The sequence below is a fragment of the Balaenoptera ricei genome, chromosome 3 (genome assembly GCF_028023285.1).
Source record: "Balaenoptera ricei isolate mBalRic1 chromosome 3, mBalRic1.hap2, whole genome shotgun sequence".
In the NCBI taxonomy this organism is placed as follows: domain Eukaryota; kingdom Metazoa; phylum Chordata; class Mammalia; order Artiodactyla; family Balaenopteridae; genus Balaenoptera; species Balaenoptera ricei.
In genome coordinates, this window is record NC_082641.1 from 106,751,680 (window position 1) to 106,762,914 (window position 11,235).

Genomic DNA, 11,235 nt, shown 5'->3' on the forward strand with positions numbered 1-11,235 from the left:
TCAATAAGGTAAGTTTTATCGGAACACAGCCATGCTCATTGAGTAGGTATTGTCTCTGGGCTGTCTTCCTGCTATGGTGGCAAGGTTGAATAGTTGTAACACAGTCCTATAGCCAGCAAGCCGAAATATCTAGGCCTTCATGGAAAAAAATTGCTGACCCCTTGTCTAGAGCAAATTAAATGAATTGCTTGAAGTCATACAGCTAGTAAGTTTCAGAACTAAGCTTGAGTGTGATGTTCTTACTCCAGTTTGACTCCTTATGATACAGACACTTTTACACAGATTCATTCTCAAATTGGCATCACAAGGAAAATATGTTACCCAGGGATCGCCACATCTCACCAGGTTATGGCTAAAAAATAAGCTCATATTTCTTTTATTATCCTGTAACAGAATGCTTTTTCAGATTATTAACGCATTTTTCTCCCTGTATTTATCTCATTCTGTTCCCACACTAAAAATGTAGCTTGCTCTCTGCTCTCTTGTCTAGAACCCAGGAGTTTTGTGTAAAAGCAAACAGAGAAGCTAACCATGAGAGACTTTCTTTCTATGCTTTTGTTTCCAAAGCTTAAGTCCATTGCAGAAAGAAGGGTTGAGAAAGTGTCTCTGAGGGGAGTGTGAGGAGACAGGGAGGGATTCTCCCTCCACCCCTGAGGGGAGATCAAGAGAGGCCTGTGTGCCCCATCAGCAGCAAGAACCTGTCCCTTCTCCCTGCCCTTGCTTTAGGGATGCAGCAGGATCTCAAAGGGATCAGCCACATGGAACACCAGGCAGGCTGGATTCTGAGGACCAGGATTTCAAGCCCTGCCACGAGTTTCATACCCATGTGTGTCTTCAATGTGAACAAGCAGCAGACTTGAGGGGACCAAGCTGACTGGGAAGACAGGGGATTCAGAATCAGCAAATGACAGAGAAGTGTCTCAGAACCAAGAATCCTGGCATGAAACCAGGGGAAGGGAAGACTCAAAATGAGTCAAACTTCCTGCCTCCCTCGTGGGATAGGGACTCAGAGTCAATATTCAGATAATTTATAGAAAATAATGAAAGGAATTTGTGCAGACTTGAGTTTGCAGATTGAGATTCACATGAGCCCTACTGTTTAAAGTCTCCATTAAAAATGCAAATCACAAAGACTCCACACCCCCACCCAAAAATTCTTGCCGGGGCCAACCTTCCATTGGGTTCTGCTCCCCAAGAAACTTATGGAAATCCCACCTTGCTGGTGACTCAGCACCTCAATCTGCTGTTCTCGCCCCTAATTGTAGGTACAATTAATTATAATCATTAAACACTAAACAGGGAACTTCCAATCTGAACTGCTCATCACTTTCCCAGATCAAGGAAATGAGAGAGTTAAATGTTTTGTGTATTGCCAGCTAGTACTAGTGATACTAAAAGGTTTGTTTTAAGATGAGTTTGGTGGAATTTTCCCCAAAATGAAGTTGATTAGAATTTGCCCTAAAGTTAGATAACTTGGTAAAGCACATGCCTTATATATATTAGATGCTCATAGATGATTCCTCATTCTTCCTGATGATCTAAGTAGTGTTGGAACAAAGGGAGTATTATGGCAGCTTTATAAAATAAACAATTTAATTTTGCTCCCAGTTTGAGAACTCATTATGAGACTCTTCATTCTGTTACATTTTTTTAAAGAATTTTACAGAATTATAGTCAGTTGGATAATGAAATGGCACAGACATACCTTTCACCTTGAAAGCAATCCACACATGATTGAGAGAACTATCATTTCAAATGCATTTGAAAATGTGTAATTCTTTCCCATAGCTAATAGGAGACTTTAATAAGTAATGTGTATATAATGTAATATCTAGAGTAACCACTAAAAATGCTATACAAAGAGAGACAGATGAATCAAAATAGATTTTTAAAACATGCCCAAATAACCCAAAAGAAAGCAGAAAAACAGAAAATAGAGAAATAAGTAAAGAAACAGAACATTTTAAAATAAAATAGCAGTGTTAAACCCTAACATAGTAACAGTTCCATATAAATATAAATGATATAAATATACTATTAAAACACAGGGAATGGAAGAGTGGATTTAGAACATGACTGAACTATATGCTGCCTCTGAGAAAACCATTTCAAATATAATAATATAGGCAGGTTGGAAACTTTAAAATGTAAAAAGATATATTATACAAACACTGCTCAAAGGAAAGAAGTAGTGGCTATATTAATATCAGATAAAGTAGACTTCAGAGCAAGGAAAATTACCAGAGATAGAGAGGGACATTATATTGTAATAAAAGAGTCCACCAAGAAGATATAGCAATGCTATATATATTGGCATATACAACAGAGCTGCAAAATATGTGAAACAAAATGTGATAGAACTGAAAGGGAAACAGACAAGTTCACAATTGTAGTTGAAGATTTTAAAACCCCTCTCTCCACAATTGATAGGACAACAAGAAAGAAAATCAGCAATGATATAGAAGAACTCAACAACACCATTAACCAACAGTATCTAATCAACACTCACAGAACACTCCATTTAACAAGAGAAGAATAAACATTCTTCTTGAGTGCCCATGGAACATATACCAAGATAGACCATATCCTAGGCCATAAAACAAATCTCAACAGATTTAAAAGAATTGAAATCAAACAGTGTTCCCTGGCCACTAGGAAATCAAACTAGAAATCAATAAGAAAATGATAAGAGAAAAATCTCCAACTTGGAAACTAAACAGTAAACTTCCAAATAATCCAAGGGATAAAGAAGTCCAAAGAGAAATTTTAAAATACTTTGAACTCAATGAAAACAAAAATAAACATATCAAAATTTGTGGGACATTGCTAAAGCAGTGCTGAGGAAGAAGTCTGTAACATCAAGTACATATATTTAAAAAGAGGAAAAGTCCAAAATCAAAAATTAAGCACCCATATAAAGAAACTAGAAAAAAAAATGAGCAAAATAAACCTGAAGCAAGCAGAAGGAATAAAATAATAAAGATAAGAGCAGAAATCATTGAAATTGAAAACAAGAAAACAAAAGAGAAAAATCAATAAAACAAAGAGTTGGTTTTTTGAATAGATCAATATAATTGACAACTTCCACAAGTCTGACAAAGAAAAAAGAAAGGAGACACAGCATGTTATATCAGGAACAAAACAGTTCCTGGGAAGGATAATAAGAGAATCTGCACACTGAAATTTGACGATTTAGAAGAAATGAACCAATTCATTAAAAAAGCTCAGACCACTACAACTCAGTCTATATAAAATAGATAATTTGAATAGTGCTACAAATATTAAGGAAACTGAATTAATAATTTTAAAACAAAAAATAAATCCCCAGGCCCAACAATTTTACCAGTGAATTCTAAATATTTAAAAGAAGTATTAATACTAATTTTATGTAATCTCTTCCAGAATATAGAAGAGAAATGTATTAGGGTTCTCCAGAGAAACAGAACCAGTAGTGTGTGTGTGTGTGTGTGTGTGTGTGTGTGTGTGTATAGATAGATAGGTAGATAGATAGATAGATAGATAGATGTGTGTGTGTGCATGCATTCATGGAGACAGAGAGAGCGAGTGAGAGAGCGAGATTTATTTTAAGGAATTGGCACATGTGAGTATAGGGACTGGTAAGTCCAAAATCTGCACAGTAGGCTGGAGACCTACAGAAGAATCAATGTTGTAGTTTAAGTTCAAAGGCAGTGTGTTGACAGAATTCCCCTTCCTTCAAGGGAAGTCAGTCTTTTTCTATTAAGGCCTTCAACTGCTTAGGTGGGACCCACCCATAACATAGAGGGTAATCTGCTTTCAAAGTCAGCTGATTTAAATGTTAATTTCATTTAAAAAATATTTTCACAGAAATATCTAGAATAATGTTTAACCAAACATCTGGGTACCATGGCCTAGCCAAGTTGACACACAAAATTAATTATCACAAGGAGAGAATACTTTCCAACTCATTTTATAAAGTTAGTATTACCTTGATGTCAAAACCAGATAAAGAAAACTAAGACCAATATCCCTCATAAATATAGACTCAAAAAATTTTAACAAGATCTTAGCAATATAGTATTCAGCAATAATGAGAAATAATTTTACATCATGACCTAGAGAGGTTTATTCCAGAGATGCAAGACTAGTGCAATACTCAAAACTAAATCAATGTAATCTACCATATTAACAAGCTAAAGAAGAAAAATCACATAACACATCAAGGGATACACAAAAAGCATTTGACAAAATTCAATACCCTTTCATAATTTTAAAATTCTCAGAGAAACAGTGATAGAGAAAAATTTGTTCAACTTATTCCCTCATGAACTTATTGTCTTGATGAAGAGCACCTACAAAAAACTTACAGGTAACATTACAATTAATGACAAAAGACTGAATATTTTCCCCTTAATATTGAGAACAAAGCAGGGATGTCCAGTCTCACCACTCTTACTCAACACAGTGCTGGAAGTCATAGCCAGTGCAATAAGGCAAGAAAAGGAAATAAAAGGCATACAGATTGGAAAGGAAAAAAATAAAACTGTCCCAAATTACAGATTTGTAGAAAATCCCAAGGATCTAGAAAAATACTTACAAGAATATTAAGTGAGTTCAGCAAGGTCTCAGGATACAAGATAAAAATACAAAAATTAATTGTATTTCTATGTAGTAACAATGAATATGTAATTAAAACACTGCAATAAAAAAATGCATTACCATTTACAATCACCTTATTTCTTTATTTTAAAAAAAAATGCTAGTGTAAATCTAATAAAACATGTACAGGGCTTGTATACTGAATATTGTAAAATGATAATAAAAGAAATTGAAGATCTAAATAAATGGAGAGGTATATTGTGTTCACAGATTGGAAGACTCAACATAGTAAAGACATCAACTCTCCCCATAATAATATAAAGTTTTAACACAATTCCTATAAAATCTGAGAAATATTCTTGCATATATAGAAAAGATTATTCTAAAATTTGTATGTAAAAGCAAAGGAACAAGAATAACTAAACAATTTGGAAATATTTGAGGTAATAATGACTGAGAACTTTCAAAGTTAATGATAGACAATAAATCACAGATCCAGGAAGCTCAGAATATACCAAGCAGGTTAAATGCAAAACACCCACACTTATGCATATCATATTCGAACTTCAAAAAGCAGATACAGAAAAAAATCTTTAATAAAGCCAGAGGGAAAAAAACACCTTACCTATAAAGAAATAAGGATAAGAATTATAGTGGACTTCTTGTCAGAAACCATGCAGGTACAAAGAAAGTTAAATATTTAAAGTGTTGAAAGAAAAAAGCCATCAACCTAGAATTTTATATCAGTGACATAATTCTTCAAAAATTAAAGGAGAAATAAAGACTTTCTCAGAACAGCAAAATTATAGAGACGGAGAACAGATTAGTGGTTGCCAGATGTTAAGGGTCAGGGAGGAAAGTGCATGTGGTTATAATAGGGCAACACGAAGATCCTTGTGGTGATGGAAATGTTCTGTACCTTGACTGTATCAGTGTCAATATCCTGGTTGTGATATTATACTTCAATTTTGCAAGGTATCACCATTGGGGAGATTGGGTAAAGAATATACAGAATCTCTATATTATTTCTTACAACAGCATGTGAATCTATAATGATCTCAAATAAAAAATTTAATAGGAAAAAAAACTCAGTCTGTTTAGGATTGTTTCTTCTTTATCCTTATCCTGGGGTTGATGCTAATAAGCTCTGAGAGGATGTAAGCAGCTGGCACCCCTGCAGCAGCGGGCAGCAGGTGTCTATTCATGTGTCAGGCCCATGCTGGCTTCCTGCTCCAGGTGTGACTCAGCCTATCTTATTCCCATGATGTGTGGAGGGGCTGCTACCTTGACCTGGCTCCCACATAGCATCTTGTTGTCCATCTGCTAACATGTGGCCTCAGTCCCCTGGTCGTGATGTAACCCCTTAGTCCTGCCACAGGACCTACCCAGTGGCTCCCCTCAGCTTACGCCAGTGACCTGCTCTTGGGAGACTTCTGAATGCCTTTGCTCGTAGCTTCAAGTGCGCATAAAACTGAGAAACTGTCTGTGGCCCCTCCTCCCTAGGTACATTGTGCCACCAGCTTTCATCAATACCTGCCACCTGCCACATCAGAATGGCATGGGAGGGAGGGGTCATTTCCGTGAGAATTGCTGACCCATGGTCCAAATCCTGGTCATACGTTTCTATTTTCCAAACTGCACACTTAACAGGGGGTTTCCTCATGTCCACATTCTCACAGACTTGACCACAAGAGAAACTGGTTCTTCAAGGATGCTTGTAAATTTTTCTGTCTTCTATCTAAACCAGCAATTTTGAACCTAAGAACCAAGACTATGCCACCTTTGTTATTCAGGTTTCATAACGTCTTCCCTTCCCTAAAGCAATGTGCAACTTATGTCTAACTTATTTGGGCTGAAGGGAAAAATCTTTGGGTAACCAGGTGAAGAGAAGAGATTTAAACAGACTGACAAAAAGGACAAAGCACATCAATTAATACATTGGGGAGTCCACCCTCCCAAAAAATACGTTGGGGTGAGGGGTTACATCACTACAGTAAAGTATCACTGTGTTGTGCGAAGGGTACATCAGCAATGCTCCCAAGTTACCATCCCTCCCACAGCACGCAGGGCCTCAGCTACCGGGCTGCCGCTGTGAACACTGCAGACAATTTGTTTCCAAAGATAATTCAAACCTGCCATGACCTTAAGACTCAGGAGCCTCTTTGGAAATACTTATTAATGTGAATGTTTTCATGTTTCTTAAAGAAAAAGGAAGAAATACATGACAGAAAAAAAAGAAAAGTACAAGAAAACCTTGAACAGAAAACCTGAAGGAAATGGACCTTTTGCAAACCCTTGTCTTAATTTTATCTTGACAATGAAGCTTCCCTTTTCCTTTCCTCTGTGCTGCCTCCAACTTCCTGATACCTTTCAGTGCACTGAAGCCTTGTTTCCACGCAGACCCTTGTGATGTCTTCTTGCTGCACAATACAAAGGTCTTTTTTAAAAGCTCCGTGCTGGCAGTATACTTGTTTGGTACTTACCAGCTGCTTGCTAAGTCTCTTCACATCCTGGTGCACAGAGCACTATAGATAATAAACACTGTGAATTCCTTATAAATACCCAAGCCAACGTCCCCTTGGTCAAAGATTTTAAACACAAGAAAATCCTTTGTGTGAACAGGAAACTGATTTGCGTACTTACTGTTAACTAGACAAAAAACTTGCAAGTGAATTGCATTTGTTCTCTTGGCAGCTCTGTTTGCATAAAGAGGCTTAACTGGAAGATTAAAACAAATTCTATCTTAAAATAGTGAGCTATAAAATCATACACCTGCTCAGAGTTCAAAGAACCATGGTTTTATTACATGTTGTATAAGTGTCTAGAAAATTTTACACAGAAAACGGTTCATAGTAACAAACCTGGACATCTTAGGCAAATCCTGCCCAAGTCCAAGGTTTCCTGGGCTGGCAGATTGAAAAGAGAAGGCTAGAGGTATCAGCTTCCTCAAGGAAAGCCAGCTAGACTGATAGCGTGGAGTGCTTTGGAAACTTGCACAGTATCGTTGATGCGAAGAACTGCTGAGTTCTAAAGGGCAGGGAAAACATGAAGCCACTTTTGGATTCTATGACAGAAAGGTTTTGCTAATTCCAGAATAATTATGGTTATGAGGAAGAATGCTGCTTCCTGGCCAATATGGTAATTACCCTTTATTTTCCATCAAAGATAAGTGTGGGCCGAGAGAACAAAAGTAGATGGGAAACATATAAGAAATTTTAGAAAGGCTATGGGTTGTTCAAGCTTTCACCAAGACTGAAACTTTCTGGAAGACTACCCACACACAAGCTAGTATTAATATGACCCAGGGGTGCAGAGGGTGATGCAGGGAGAGGCCCATTCATCTAGCTGTTAAGAAAATGACTACTGTTTTTATTACTACCTACAATTTTCAAATAAATGACCTAATGATGCACAGGATGAACAGACCACTTCTTAGAGGATAGCTGGCTTTTCTTTTTTAACCTAAAGAAGGAAATGCTCCTCCTGGGCTCTGCCCCTGTCCTGAAGCTGCTCTGGGGCCCCTGCCAAGGATTGCTCGCCAGGCCCCTACTGTGTTTTTGATCTCATCCAATCCTTCTGCCTTACGCTCTCACTTCTTTTCTCTTTAATGTTAGGTGATAGAAGTGACCTGCACTCCCTGGCTGCCTGCTTAGAGCAGGGAAGATTGCCTTGGGCCAATGTGAAAAATCAGTTGTTGGCTTTGTCTTCAAGACACAGAGACACATAAAAATCCACTAAAAGGAGACCTTCAAGATGGTGGAAGAGTAAGATGTGGCGATCACCTTCCTCCCCACAAATACATCAGAAATATATCTACATGTGGAACACCTCCTACAGAACACCTACTGAACGCTGGCAGAAGACCTCAGACTTCCCAAAAGGCAAGAAACCCCTCACGTACCTGGGTAGGGCAAAAGAAAAAACAGAGACAAAAGAATAGGGATGGGACCTCCACCTCGGGGAGGGAGCTGTGAAGGAGGAAAAGTTTCCACACACTACAAGCCCCTTCACTGGCTGAGACAGGGGGTGGCGGGGGGGAAGCTTCAGAGTCACAGAGGAGAGCGCAGCAACAGGAGTGCAAAGGGCAAAGTGGAGAGATTCCCACACAGAGGAGCGGTGCCGACCAGCACTCACCAGCCCGAGAGGCTTGTCTGCTCCCCCGCCGGGACAGGTGGGGACTGAGAGCTGAGGCTTAGGCTTCGGAGGTCAGATCCCAGGGACAGGACTGGGGTTGGCTGCGTGAACACAGCCTGAAGGGGGTTAGTGCGCCACAGCTACCAGGGAGGGAGTCGGGGAAAAAGTCTGGAACTGCCTAAGAGGCAAGAGACCATTGTTTCAGGGTGCGCTAGGAGAGGGGATTCAGAGCACCACCTAAATGACCTCCAGAGACGGGCGCGAGCCGCAGCTATCAGCGCAGACCCCAGAGACGGGCAGGAGATGCTAAGGCTGCTGCTGCAGCCACCAAGAAGCCTGTGTGCAGGCACAGGTCACTATCCACACCTCCCCTCCTGGGAGCCTGTGCAGCTCCCCACAGCCAGGGTCCTGTGATCCAGGGACAACTTCCCCGGGAGAACACATGGCACGCCTCAGGCTGGTGCAAAGTCATGCCGGCCTCTGCCACGTCAGGCTCTCCTCGCATTCCGTACCCCTCCCTCCCCCAGGCCTGCATGAGCCAGAGCCCCCTAATCAGCTGCTACTTTAACTCTGTCCTGTCTGAGCGAAGAACAGACGCCCTCAGGTGACCTACACGCAGAGGCAGGGCCAAATCCAAAGCTGAACCCCAGGAGCTGTGCAAAAAAAGAAGAGAAAGGGAAATCTCTCCCAGCAGCCTCAGGAGCAGCGGATTAAATCTCCACAATCAACTTGATGTACCCTGCATCTCTGGAATACCTGAATAGACAATGAATCATCCCAAAATTGAGGCGGTGGACTTCGGGAGCAATGATATTTTTTTTTTTTTCCTTTTTCTCTTTTTGTGAGTGTGTATGTGAATACTTCTTTGTGTGATTTTGTCTGTATAGCTTTGCTTTTGCCATTTGTCCTGGGTTCTGTCTTTTTTTTTTTTTTTTAGTATAGTTTTTAGAGCTTCTTATCATTGGTGGATTTGTTTTTTGTTTTGTTTTTTGGTTGCTCCCTTCTCTCTTTCTTTTTCTTTTCTTTTTTTAATGACTTTTAAAATTTTTTATTTTTAATAATTATTTTTTATTTTAATAACTCTAGTTTATTTTCTTTCGTTCTTCCTTTCTTCCTTTCTTTATTTCTTTTCCTTTTTCTTCTGACCCATGTGGCTGACAGGGTCTTGGGGCTCTGACCGGGTGTCATGCCTGTGCCTCTGAGGTGGGAGAGCCAAGTTCAGGACATTGGTCTACCAGAGACCTCTCAGCTTCACATGATATAAAATGGCGAAAGCTCTCCCAGAGATCTCCATTTCAATGGTAAGACCCAGCTCCACTCAATGACCAGCGAGCTACAGTCCTGCACACCCTATGCCAAACAACTAGCAAGACAGGAACACAAACCCACCCATTAGCACAGAGGCTACCTAAAATCATAAAAAAGTCACAGACATCCAAAAACACACCACCTGATGCAGACCTGCCCACCAGAAAGACAAGATCCAGCCTCATCCACCAGAACACAGACACTAGTCCCCTCCACCAGGAAGCCTACACAACACACTGAACCAACCTTACCCACTGCGGGCAGACACCAAAAACAACAGGAACTACGAACCTGCAGCCTGCGAAAAGGAGACCCCAAACACAGTAAGTTAGGCAAAATAAGAAGACAGAGAAACACACAGCAGATGAAGGAGCAAGGTAAAAACCCACCAGACCAAACAAAGGAAGGAAAAAGGCAGTCTACCTGAAAAAGAATTCAGAGTAATGATAGTAAAGATGATCCAAAATATTGGGAAAAGAATACAGAAAATACAAGAAACGTTTAACAAGGACCTGGAAGAACTAAAGAGCAAACAAACAATGATGAACAACACAATAAATGAAATTAAAAGTTCTCTAGAAGGAATCAATAGCAGAATAACTGAGGCAGAAGAATGGATAAGTGATCTGGTAGATAAAATAGTGGACATAACTACTGTAGAGCAGAATAAAGAAAAAAGAATGAAAAGAATTGAGGACAGTCTCAGAGACCTCTGGGACAACATTAAAGGAAACAACATTCGAATTACAGGGGTCCCAGAAGAAGAAGAAAAAAAGAAAGGGACTGAGAAAATATTTGAAGACATTATAGTTGAAAACTTCCGTAACATGGGAAAGGAAATAGTCAATCAAGTCCAGACAATGCAGAGAGTCCCATACAGGATAAATCCAAGAAGAAACACGCCAAGACACATATTAATCAAACTATCAAAAATTAAATACAAAGAAAAAATATTAAAAGCAGCAAGGGAAAAGCAACAAATAACACACAAGGGAATCCCCATAAGGTTAACAGCTGATCTTTCAGCAGAAACTCTGCAAGCCAAAGGGGAATGGCAGGACACAGTTAAAGTGATGAAAGGGAAAAACCTACAACCAAGGTTACTCTACCCAGCAAGGATCTCATTCAGATTTGACGGAGAAATTAAAACCTTTACAGAGAAGCAAAAGCTAAGAGAATTCAGCACCACCAAACAAGCTTTACAACAAATAATAA